This window comes from Theropithecus gelada, chromosome 5, assembly GCF_003255815.1.
Source record: "Theropithecus gelada isolate Dixy chromosome 5, Tgel_1.0, whole genome shotgun sequence".
NCBI lineage: Eukaryota > Metazoa > Chordata > Mammalia > Primates > Cercopithecidae > Theropithecus > Theropithecus gelada.
The window spans coordinates 89,414,759-89,428,322 of record NC_037672.1 but is presented as its reverse complement, the minus strand read 5'-3'; the positions used below and the strand labels follow the sequence as shown (position 1 = coordinate 89,428,322).

General features: G+C 41.4%; 1 pseudogene across 1 annotated transcript; it reads left to right on the top strand.

Moving 5' to 3' along the window:
* The first annotated feature begins 3,334 nt into the window (after nt 1-3,334).
* Nucleotides 3,335-4,227, top strand: LOC112625073 (annotated as a pseudogene). Its single transcript, XR_003119513.1, has one exon. The product of XR_003119513.1 is annotated as a 60S ribosomal protein L6 pseudogene (transcript).
* The last annotated feature ends 9,337 nt before the right edge of the window (nt 4,228-13,564 follow it).

The window sequence follows — 13,564 nt, the reverse complement described above, 5'->3', positions numbered from 1 at the left end:
AAGAAATGGATAAATTCCTGGACACATACACCCTCCCAAGACTAAACCAGGGAAAAGTTCAATCTCTGAATAGACTAACAACAGGCTCTGATGAGGCAAAAATTCATAGCCTACCAACCAAAAAAGTCCAGGACCAGATGGATTCACAGCCGAATTCTACCAGAGGTACAAAGAGGAGCTGGTACCATTCCTTCTGAAATTATTCCAATCAATAGAAAAAGAACGAATCCTCCCTAACTCATTTTATGAGGCCAACATCATCCTGATACAAAAGCCTGACAGAGACACAATAAAAGAGAATTGTAGACCAATATCCCTGATGAACATCAATGCAAAAATCCTAAATAAAAAACTGGCAAACCGAATCCAGCAGCACATCAAAAAACTTATTCACCACAATCAAGTGGGCTTCATCCCTGGGATGCAAGGCTGGTTCAACATATGCAAATCAGTAAATGTAATCCATCATATAAACAGAACATATGACAAAAACCACATGATTATGTCAATAGATGAAGAAAAGGCCTTTGACAAAAGTCAACAGCCCTTCATGCTAAAAACTCTCAATAAATTCGGTATTGATGCAACATATCTCAAAATAATAACAGCTATTTATGGTACATCAGCCAATATTATACTGAATGGGCAAAAACTGGAAGTATTCCCTTTGAAAACCAGCACAAGACACGGATGCCCTCTCGCACCACTCCTATTCAACATATTGTTTGGAAAAGGGCTAATATCCAGAACTTACAAAGAACTCAAACAAATTTAGAAGAAATAAACAAACAACTCCATCAAAAAGTGGGCAAAGGATATGAACAGACACTTCTCAAAAGAAGACATCTATGCAGCCAACAGACACATTAAAAAATGCTCATCATCACTGGTCATCAGAGAAATGCAAATCAAAACCACAATGAGATACCATCTCATGCCAGTTAGAATGGCAATCATTAAAAAATCAGGATACAACAGATGCTGGAGAGGATGTAGAGACACAGGAACGCTTTTACACTGTTGGTGGGAGTGTAAACTAGTTTGACCATTGTGCAAGACAGTGTGGTGATTCCTCAAGGATCTAGAACTAGAAATACCATTTGACCCAGTAATCCCATTACTGGGTATATACCCAAAGAATTATAAATCATGCTACAATAAAGACACATGCACACGTATGCTGATTGTGGTACTATTCACAATAGCAAAAACTTGTAACCAACCCAACTGTCCATCAGTGACAGACTGGATTAAGAAAATGTGGCACATATGCACCACGGAATACTATGCAGCCATAAAAAAGGATGAGTTCATGTTTTTTGCAAGGACGTGGATGAAGCTGAAAACTATCATCCTGAGCAAACTAGAAAACCAAGCACCGTATGTTTTCACTCACAGGTAGGAATTGAACAATGAGATCACTTGGACACAGGGCGGGGAACATCACACATCAGGGCCTGTTGGGGAGTGGGGGGCTAGGGGAAGGATAGCATTAGGAGAAATACCTAATGTAAATGATCAGTTGATGGGGGCAGCAAATCAACATGGCACATGTATACCTATGTATCAAACCTGCACATTATGCACATGTACCCTAGAACTTAAAGTAAAAGAGAAAGAAAGAAAGAAAGAGAGAGAGAGAGAAACAAAGAAGGAAGGAAGGAAGGAAGGAAGGAAGGAAGGAAGGAAGGAAGGAAGGAAAGAAAATAGATATACATTCATTACTCAGATTAGTAAACCTTGGCTCCTAATATGACAACATTCCCTGAGTTTACCTAATGTTTGCACCTAGTTAAAATAGGAACCTGCTGAAAAAGATCATTAAGAAGGAATCAGTGGTCGGAGCTGGAGGCAGAAAGAGTGTGATGGGCTAAATTGCGTCCCCCCTATCCCCGCCAAAATGTATATGTTAAAACCCTAACTCCCAAGACCTCAGAATGTAACCATATTTGGAGATGAGGTCTTTAAAAAGTGATTCTGTTAAAATGATCTTTAGTGTAGGGCCCTAATCCAACAGGACTGGTGTCCTTGTAAGAGAAAAAGATACCAGGGATGTGTGTGCACAGAGGCCATGTGAGGACAAAGCAGCAAGAATGTGGCCATGCACAAGCTGAGGAAAGAAGCCTCAGAAGAAACCTAGGTTTCTTCTGATACCTAGATCTTAGACTTCCAGCCTCCAGAAGTGTGAGAAAATAAATTGCCATTGTTTAAGCCACCCATTCTGTGGTAATTTGCTGTGGCAGCCCTAGCAGTGAAATACAGGAGAAAAAAGAAACCCTGAAGCAAGAGGATCTTTTTTCATGCATAAACCTTATTCCACAAATATGCTAACATTTTCCAGGAGAGCTTCCATTGCACATCATTTTTATTATGCTCAATAAAATTATTTAATTCACAGCTAAAAGTGCCATTTTCATACTTTCATATGAATAACTTTTTATAAACCAGGGGTGGAGGAAGCCCTTGTTGGGCTGCTGTATGAATTTTAATTCATTCTCTGGTCTTCTTTCCTGTAGCTGACAGGAAGACTTGCACATGAAGTTTGGGGTAGCCACACTTGGGATCAGCCCTTATCTGGCAGGCCTGAGGAACTAGGCAGTGGTAGGCAGAATAACAGCCCCCACCCCCACCCACCACCAGAGATTTCTACATCCTACTGCTTGGAACCTGTGAATATGGTCCACAGGACCTTGCAGATGTGACTGAATTAAGGATCTTGAGGCGGAGAGATTGTCCTGGATTTTCCAGGGAGGCCCAATGTAATCACAAAGGTACTTGTGAGAGTAAAACAGGGGAATCAGAGTGAGTAGTAGGAAATGTAATGATGGAAGCAAGAAGTAGGAATGGTGCGAAGAAGGCACCATGAGCCACAGAATGCTAGCAGCTTCCACAGACTGAGAAAGGCAAGGAAACAAATTCTTTCCTGAAGCCTCCGGAAAGGACAGAGCCCCACTGAAACCTTCATTTTAGACTTCTGACCTGTGTTGTTTTAAGTCTAAATTTGTGGCAGTTTGTTACAGCAGCCATAAGAAATGAGCTCACTGAATATTCTGGTTTCCAGGCAGTAGGCTGTGATGGGCTTCTCAATTTAATGCAGATTTAGGGTTTGATGCATTGTTTTTGTTTTTGTTTTTGTTTTTGTTTCTGTTTTTGTTTTTGAGACAAGATCTCACTCTGCCATCCTGGTGGTGGATAATACAATAATGCAATACCACATGTTGTACTATTATTCTTTACATTGTACAGAAATGCTTCATATACTCTAGTATAAAAAGTATGTTTTACAATAACTTTTTAAAAATAAAAAAATTGTTGCTCTTTCCCATCTTGCAAGATGGTGGGTGAAAAAGTTGAGAAGCCAAATACTAAAGAGAAGAAACCCGAAGCCAAGAAGGCTGATGCTGGTGGCAAGGTGGAAAAGGGTAACCTCAAGGCTAAGAAGCCCAAGAAGGGGAAGCCCCATTGCAGCCGCAACCCTGTCCTTGTCAGAGGAATTGGCAGGTATTCCCGATCTGCCATGTATTCCAGAAAGGCCATGTACAAGAGGAAGCACTCAGCCGCTAAATGTGAGGTTGAAAAGAAAAAGAAGGAGAAGGTTCTTGCAACTCTTACAAAACCAGTTGGTGGTGACAAGAACGGCGGTACCCGGGTGGTTAAACTTCGCAAAATGCCTAGATATTATCCTACTGAAGATGTGCCTCGAAGGTGTTGAGCCACGGCAAAAAACCCTTCAGTCAGCACGTGAGAAAACTGTGAGCCAGCATTACCCCCAGGACCATTCTGATCATCCTCACTGGACGCCAGAGGGGCAAGAGGATGATTTTCCTGAAGCAGCTGGCTAGTGGCTTGTTACTTGTGATTGGACCTCTGGTCCTCAATCGAGTTCCTCTACGAAGAACACACCAGAAATTTGTCACTGCCACCTCAACCAAAATAGATATCAGCAATGTCAAAATCCCAAAACATCTTACTGATGCTTACTTCAAGAAGCAGCAGCTGCGGAAGCCCAGACACCAGGAAGGTGAGATCTTCGACACAGAAAAAGAGAAATACGAGATTACAGAGCAGCGCAAGATTGATCAGAAAGCTGTGGACTCACAAATTCTACCAAAAATCAAAGCTGTTCCTCAGCTCCAGGGCTACCTGCGATCTGTGTTTGTCCTGACGAATGGAATTTATCCTCACAAATTGGTGTTCTAAATGTCTTAAGAACCTCATTAAATAGCTAAGTACAAAAAAAAAAATAACATAAAAAATAAAAAATAAAAAACTGTTAAGAATTTTAAGACAAAGAAATCTGTGAATTGGCTCAAGTCCCAGGTCTATGAAAGAAGCAAGAACAAAACTCAGTCTTCTGATGCATGTAGATTACAATTGTTATGGACAATTCTTCCCTAAATATGCCTAGATCAACATTAACCCATCAAATGAGGATTCCTAAGATTTGCAGAATACTCAGTGCACATAACCTTAATTCTGAAGATGCAAGGGCTTTGTATAACGGACCTGAAAATCACTCTTGTTTTTTAGGGTTAATGTATCTTAAAAATGATAATACATATAAAGTGCTAAAAGTGGTTCCTAGTACAAAATAAAGATTCAATAATTATTAATTGTTATTATTGACCTAGAGCTAAAGAATCATTTCAGAAAGTTTAAATTTCAGGGTGTTTAACGGAGTCAATGTTTTACACCTTTTAACACTTTTATGTTGAGAACTGGATATGAACTATGGTTTTTCTGAAATAGGAAATTAATAAAAAGAGAAATCTAAATTCACAGCTATTGGAAGATTTGGCTGTGGTTATGAAGAATTCAAATGGTAGAATCTGGAAATCATTAGGTTTCAAGTGTTCAACTGTCAGAGGCTCTGGTGTATTTAACCTTCCACGTGCCTCCAGTCTCTTTTTGTGCTTGAATATTCAGGGATTCTATTGCCCTCAAGTTCCTTCCCAAACTGAGATGTCTCTTGGGATCTTTTCACATTAGGGGTCTTTATCCTTTCACTCAACTACCCTGAGCCAGGGGTCTGCATAGTCTTGTTGATATTAACTTGGACAAGACAGAGTTGGACAGGAAAATCTGTTTCCCAACCGGGGCCTCCAGCACCTACCCCCTTACTTCTTAAACTCCATCCTTATTTGGTTTCTCAGATGCCAAGAGAGCAAGCTAACCTGGGGTAAGAACAAAGACTCTGAAGTACGACAAATCTGGGTCCAAGTCCTGAATCTGCCATAGGCTAACAACATGACCTTTGCTGAGTTACTTACTCTCTCTAAACTTCTATTTCCGTATCCATACAAAGAGCTTAATATCAATTTCATAACAATTCATGACAATTTCATTGTCATGAGCATCAAATCATATAATGCATGAGAAAGTATTTAGCACTAACAGGCACATACTAAACACTCAATAAAATGTTAACTATTTCTATACTCTCTTAGTTTCTATCCAGACTCTGCAACACCTCTGTTAGTTTCACTGCCTGGTTCCCCCTTCTCTACCTGCACCCTTAATGTTAGAGTTCCTTTTCTACCCCCACTTTGCACATCTGCCCAAGGGGACCTCACCCAGTCTCAGGACTTTCACTGCCACCTACTATGCACAAAACTCTGGGTGACAGCACCCAGAGCTGTCTGTCCAACCCTGATCTTTTATCCAAGCTCTAGATTTGCATTTGCAATTATCTATTTATTGTGTCACCTTAGATACCCTATAGTTGCCCAAACAGAACCCACCATCATCCTCCTCTAACCCATTTCATTTCCTGTCTTCTCAAGCACACTTAATGGGGTCCCCCAGGGTAGAAATTGTGAAGACATTTACAACCCCTCATGCCCACTCACCAAGCCCTGGGATTAAAAAATGTCTCCTGACTCCAATGCTGTCCCAATTCCTCCACCCTGCCACTGCCTTGGTTCTGGTCTTCCTTATCACACACTAGATGAAGGAAATAGCCTTCTATTTGTGACCTGTCCGCCCTCACACAGTAACTCGCCCATATCCATTCATCCTCTAGTCCCCCACCCAAATCATCTTCTTCAATACATGCCAAGGACTAAAAAGATACTCTGAATGTGGGGAAAAGGGAACATCTTAACAAATATTTCACAGTGAAATATAGGGGGCATAAACATTAAGTTGAAGAAACAATCAAAAAAGACACCCGGTGATATTATTATTATTTAACATGGTTCTAGTTTTTATTTTTTTTACCATATTATTTAACTACCACCCTGATAGAACTAGTTGCTCTGACTTCTGGGGCCCCACTATGTCTTCATTACACATTTGCTTTAGCCTTTAACATATGCGGTAATTCATCTGCCTTTCTCTGTTTAGCCTACATCATTTGCATCTTTTTACACCCAGAATCTGGTATCATGCCTAACACATAGTCAAAGCTTGCTAACCAGTAGAAAACAGTCTAATGATTGACTTTTCATGCTTCCCATTAGAAACTAAGAAAACTGACATTTTTCTTGAAATTGCAAAATGGTAGCATAAGTTTTGTTTTGAGATGAGGTTTTGCTCTTGTTGCCCAGGCTGGAGTGCAATGGCATGATCTCGGCTCACTGCAACCTCCACCTCTTGGGTTCAAGCGATTTTCCTGTCTCAGCCTCTGGAGTAGCTGGGATTACAGGCATGTGCCACTACGCCTGACTAATTTTGTATTTTTAGTAGAGACAGGGTTTCTCCATGTTGGTCAGGCTGGTCTCAAACTCCCAACCTCAGGTGATCCGCCAGCCTCAGCCTCCCAAAGTGCTGGAATTACGGGTGTGAGCTACCATACCCAACCAGTTTTTTGTTTTGTTTTGTTTTTTTTAATCAAAGTATTTTCCCTTCTTGAGAATTCAGGGTTTTTTATTTTGTCTTTATTTTGATCTCTTTTTCCCCTTCTAACATTAAGTCTAGGCCCCAGGAATAGAAGGCAGATTCCAGCTATAACTTTGAGTTTCAAACTAGACTTTTTATTAAAGTAATAGGAAGAAAGTCTCGAAGGAACCAGAGCTTGGAGGATTGACCGTGGAGTTATCACAGAAGGAGATACTTGAGGGAAGTTCCTGCCTCACTAGAAGGGGAAACCCTTTCCAGTGCTAAAAGGGAATCTGTTTTTCTCCTTTGCACACTCTAAACTTCAGCATTATCAGTGATCATGGAACATAGAAGCTTATGATATCAGGCTTCATCCTAACTAAATTCATAAAAGAGCAGTGTAGAAAGCACAGTGTCACTTGTTTTATAACTGATACACCCATTTAACAAGGAAATGAGACACAAGATTAAGAATGCCACCTCTGGAGTCAACAGCAAGTGTGACTGGGGCCACATGACTCGGTCAGATTTTTTATTTAGTCCTTTAGCGCAAACCTAAGAATGTTCCCTCAAACCTATAGAGTCTTGATCCTCTGTTCTCTTTGTACATGTAAGATCCTTAGATTAGCACATAGAACATAGGAAGAGATCTAGAAATATCAGCCATACAAGCTGAGAGCCGAATCACATATGAACTCCCATTCACGACTGCCACAAAAAGAATAAAATACCTAGGAATACTGCTAACAAGGGAAGTGAAGGACCTCTTCAAGGAGAACTACAAACCATGGCTCAGAGAAATCAGAGATGACACAAACAAATAGAAAAACATTCCATGTTCATGGATAGGAAGAATCAATATGGTGAAAATGACCATACTGCCCAAAGCAATTTTTAGATTCAATGCTACTCCCATAAATTACCACTGACATTCTTCACAGAATTAGAGAAAACCATTTTGAAATTTATATGGAACCAAAATAGAGCCTGAATAGCTAAGGCAATCCTAAGCAAAAAGACAAAGCTGGAGGCATCATGCTACCTGACTTCATACTATACTACAGGGCTACAGTAACCAAAACAGCATGGTACTGGTACAAAGACAGACACATACACCAATGGAACATAATAGAGAACCCAGAAATAAGACGACACACCTACAACCATCTGATCTTCAACAAACCTGACAAAAACAAGCAATGGGAAAAGGATTCCCTATTAAATAAATGGTGCTGGAAGAACTGGCTAGCCATATGCAGAAAATTGAAACTGTACCCCTTTTTTACACTATATGCAAAAATCAACTCAAGATGGATTGAAGATTTAAATGTAAAACCCAAAACTATAAAAACCCTATAAGAAAACCTAGGCAACACCATTTAGGACATAGGCACAGGCAAAGATTTCATGATGAAGACATCAAAAGCAACTGCAACAGAACAAAAATTGACAAATGGAATCTAATTAAACTAAAGAGCTTCTGCACAGCAAAAGAAACTATCAACAGAGTGAACAGACAACCCACAGAATGGGAAAAAAATGTTGCAATCTATGCATCTGACAAAGATCTAATATCCAGCATCCATAAGGGACTTAAACAAATTTACAAGAAAAAAACAAACAACCCCATTAAAAAGTGGGCAAAGCACATGAACAGACACTTCTCAAAAGAAGACAAAGATACATGCAGTCAACAAACATATGAAGAAAAGCTGAACATCACTGATCATTAGAGAAATGCAAATCAAAATCGCAATGATACATCATCTCACACCAGTGAGAATGGCTATTACTAAAAAGTCAAAAAATAGTAGATACTGGTGAGGTTGTGGAGAAAAAGAAACACTTGTGCACTGTTGATGGGAGTGTAAATCAGTTCAGTCATTGTGTAAGAGAGTGTGGTGATTCCTCAAAGACCTAAAAACAGAACTAACATTCAACCTAGCAATCCCATTACTGGGTATATACCCAAAGGAATATAAATCATTCTATTATAAAGACACATGCACACATACTATTCACAACAGCAGAGACATGGAATCAACCTAAATGCTCATCAATGATAGACTAGATAAAGAAAATGTGGTACATATACACCATGGAATATTATGCAGCCATAAAAAGGAATGAGATCATGTCCTTTGTAGGGACATGGATGGAGCTGGAAGCTGTTATCCTCAGCAAACTCATGCAGCAACAGAAAACCAAATACCGCATGTTTTCACTTGTAAGTGGGAGCTAAATGATGAGAATACATGGACACATGAGGGGAACAACACACACTGGGGCCTGTTGGAGGGTGGGGGTGAGAGGAGGGAGAGGATCAGGAAGAATAGCTAATGGATACTGGGCTTAATACCTAGGTGATGGGATGATTGGGCCAGGAGATGACCTAAAGTTGTGGACACCTGGTCCTTGTCCCCAGTGTGCTTCCTGAAGGTTGAACTAGAGTTCTGCTGCTCTTAGGCAATGTGTTATTTCTCTTTGGGCAATCTGTGGAAGCCAAATCATTAGTTGCTATTTGCTTGGTAAACATCTTGGCAAATAAGATTAAAAGCCAGGATGTCTGTTGGCTCACTGAGTCCTCCTAATGGGCCAGTCTCAGGCTATCTTACTCTGAAGTATCCTCCACTCCTCAAAATCACAGATGAATGCTTCTGGCAAAAGTGGCATCTTGTTTATTTTCACAGAAGCTGCCATGTATGCATCAAACCCATTTTGCCTTCTGCCTGGGCACACACCTAACCTTGTCTCCCAGCTTCCTTTGCAGTTAGGCCACGTGACATGCATTAGCCAATGCCATTGGCGTGGAAGCGATGTGCACCCTTCCTGGTCTTGCTGATAAAGTCCCCCCACAGGCAACCCTCTGTGCTCTACAGGGACTTTGGAAGCCGCATGCCGAAGACATCAGAGCCACAGGTGAAAGAAATCTGGGTCTTCGCATATTACCTGGGTGAGGCATCCGCTCATCAGCAATGCCCATTATGAATTTCATGTGAGGAAAAACAAACTTCTATCACATTTGAACAATTACACATTCTTGAGTTTGTCTGTTACAAGTTCTAGGATTACCTTAACAAATACATCTGTCTCAATCATCATGAACCTATCATTCCTATGGCAGTGCCTGGTACACAATAAGAATTCATGTCTGTAGAAACTCTAGATTTTACTAGAAATCAGAGCCTGGTGTTTAAACAGAGTAAGAGTAATCATTGGCATGCAGGAGACAGACTCTGGAACTCTGCAGAAGACTTTAGTTATCTACATTTCTGAAACATGAGGATGCCACCAGGAGAGGAAATATGAGATATTTTTTCCCAATTTCAGTTCTCCTCAGATTTCATCAGTCTGATCATCCAGACTCAGAATTATCTGAAGTTATTTCATTCAGAGACGATAGAAACTGGGGCATTTAAGTATGCAGAGAGCAATTACATTCTGAGAAGAAACCTCTGAATAGCACAATCACTGACAGCTATTTAAAGAGAATAGAAGATTGAGACTACATAGGTGGGGAAAAGATCTTAGGTTTGACTTAAAGGGCTGAATAAAAATCCTAAAGGACACTTATGGCTCCAGAGCTGGTGCCTTCCGGGGGTGTGAGGCCTGAACAGTTGGAGAACTGGCAGTAGTAACTAGAAAAGGATAGTATTTTGACAGATGCCTGAGGTTACATTCCAAATTCCTTCCACCTTACCCCACTTCTCATTCCCCAAATCATTATTCTCAAGGGAGGAGTCACAGTATATCAAATTTGCCACTGAGGCCATTAAGAGGTGTGTGTTGTTATATATCACCAGAAAGCATTTCCTTATTTCTCAAGGTCTTTTTTGATTAAAGAAGCAAAATCATACGAGCTCTTCCCAAACTCATCTTTCACTCTCCATTAAAGAGAAAAGCAAGACTATCAAGTAAGGCAAGCAGCAACCTACAAAATGCAATCTTGGACCACTTGAGCAAGAAGATGAACAATGGACAAGAGAATGGCATTGCAGGTGAGAGTTGGAGGTAGTATATATATATGGGACAGAAAAAGCCTTGAAATCTACAACCCTCATTGACCCCTCATAAGGGGTTATACTCAAAGCACTTCACCAAGCTTCTGCTCCGTAAGCATAAATGGCCATGCCCTGCACCATGCGACCCCACCCCAGGCTATCACTAATTGAACCAGAGGTGGACACCCAACCCAAAGGCAGCCAATTTAGAATTGCCCAATAGCCTCCGAGATAGCCTGGTAAGAAATCTTTGTCATACACAAATAATGATGATAAAGGCATCAAATTATCTTTCTCTGGAATAGAAAACGAAGATGAAATACAGATATGATATAAAATGAAAATATGGGGAGATTCTCAGGAATACGAAGAAGAGATAGAGGGAGAGAATCCATCTTCATTAGCAAGAGAGAAAGAAAAAAAAAAAACAGAAAAGGCAGACAAGATTCTGAAGAATAATGAAAGGTCAAGAGAAAGCAGAAATTGTTATAGTAAGCAGAAGTTGTGAGGAGGCAGAAGTCCAAATATACGTTAAGTAGAGCACAAGGGAGATGTTTAGAACAGGTTCAAGATAAAGGCAAAAAGGAGGTGGGCTCCATAATGCTAGACGTCTTGAAGATCAACAAATTCCAGCTTCTTGTATAAGCAGGGAGACAGGAGAGAGGGCTGACAGCAAGATCATCAGTCTCCAGGACATTTAACTGGACACTGAATGACCTTCTGCATGGGATGATTTATTCCGGGCTCTCTGGTGCTCTGCTGTCCTGTGGGTCTTGCTTTTCTTTGGACGTTATGTGGCTTTCCCCAATTCCCAGGAGGCCTGGCAACAAGCTTGAGATTCCTGTTTTCTTTAGTCCCACAAATATGCTAGCAAACTGTCCCCTACTTTTGCTTGAAGTAACACAGGTAAGTGTATTCCTTGCTACCAAGCAGTGGGATATATTATTTGTACAGTGTGGATGTATGTGTTTGTCCAGTGTGTTGTATGCTGGGAGGATGAGGTGAGAGGCCAAACGCAGAGGGCAGAATTGCCTTGATAAGTTGGGAGGACACGGAGGTGATAAGGTAGGGAAGTCTGGGAATGGGAGTAATAGGAGTGAGCAAACTAATTTAGGCTTCTTCACGTATGTCTGGCACCTGGTCTGTGGCTTCCTGAGTCCATCAGATTCCCTTTCTCTTAAATATACTGCATATCAAGAGAAAAGGGTACATGTCCCTTCTATGGACATTCCTAATCTATTGTTATATTTATTCAGAAGGTCATCTCATCTTCCTCTAAAGAATGTGTTATAGGCCTGGAGTGGTGGCTCATCCTTGTAATCCCAGTACTGTGCCAGGCTGAGGCAGGAGGTGTACTTGAGCCCAGGAGTTCATGATCAGCCTAGGCAACATAGTGGGACTCCGTTTCTACAAACAAAAATACAAAAATTAGCCATGTGTGGTGGTGCATACCTGTATTCCCAGCTACTCAGGAGGCTGAGGCAGATGATCACTTGAGCCTAAAAGGTTGAGACTACTGTGAGCTATGATCGCACCACTGCACTCCAGCCCGGGCAACTCTAGAAGAACCCCATCTTAAAACAAGAACAACAACAAATGCTTTATAGAGTGTACTGGTCAGGACTCTTGGTCAAAAGGGGAAAAAACTCAATTTGGACTAGCCTAAGCTAACACCCTCCTCTTTTTCTCGCCTGTCTCTCTCTCTTTCTCTCTCTCTCTCTCTCTTTCTCTCTCTCTCTCTCTCTCTCTCTCTCTCTCTGTGTCTGTCTTTGAGACGGGGTCTCCAGGTTGGAGTGCAGTGGTGCGATCACAGCTCACTACAACCTCCAAGTCCTGGACTCAAGCGATCCTCCCACCTCAGCCTCCCCCAAGAGCAGCTTGGACCACAGGCCTGTTCCAACATGCCCAGCGCCTCCTCCTGAGTTTGCTCCTCCTGGCTTTTCCGGCACCTTCTCACAGCCTTGCTGTCTCCTTGAGGCTGAATCCTGAGAGTACAGATCCTGTGTTCACATCCTCGCAGCTTCACCTGCCGGTGTAGACACTCTTAGAGCAATTGCTATGACCAGAAGGGGACGGTCAGCTCCTATTTGAATCATATGTTGAACTTTTGGCAAGAGATATGGGGCTGACTGAGCAAACCCACTAAAGGAGTTGTTGGGGTCCCCCACACTCACACTTCTCATCTGCTGCCAGAGCCGTTATTGCCCTCAGTGTCTCAGATTTGGCCAGCACTTAGACTGCGGCTGCACAGGGACACTTCCCCTGTAGACATGCTGCTCCCCTTTAGCCCAGTAGGAGGCAGCATTGCCCCTCCTTGCCCTGCGCCTCGCCCGGCTGTTTGATTCCAGGCTTCCAGCTCAGCTAGGAAAAGGGTCCATTAAAAAGATTTTATCTTCGGAAAACCTTATCACCCCTCAAATGTCAAGACTTTCGGAAATTAATCTAGAGTTTTCTCCTTTTCAGACCTCAAGTTTTAAAACAGAATCGTAAAATCCTAGAGCCAGGAGGAGCCTCTGGAGTCCTGTCACATCCAGCCTTCTGTTTTAAAGATGAATAGATCGACCTAGGCAGAGACTCAATCACATATTCTAACATTTGGTACCAGATCGCGAAGTCATTGGAACCAAGCATAAAAAGCTATCAGGGAGAGATAAAAGATCTGAAGGAAAGGTTGCTTATCAATTTCTGGAAAGCTGGACTAAACTTTTAATGGGAAAACAATTTATAAAAAAATACCCAAGTAA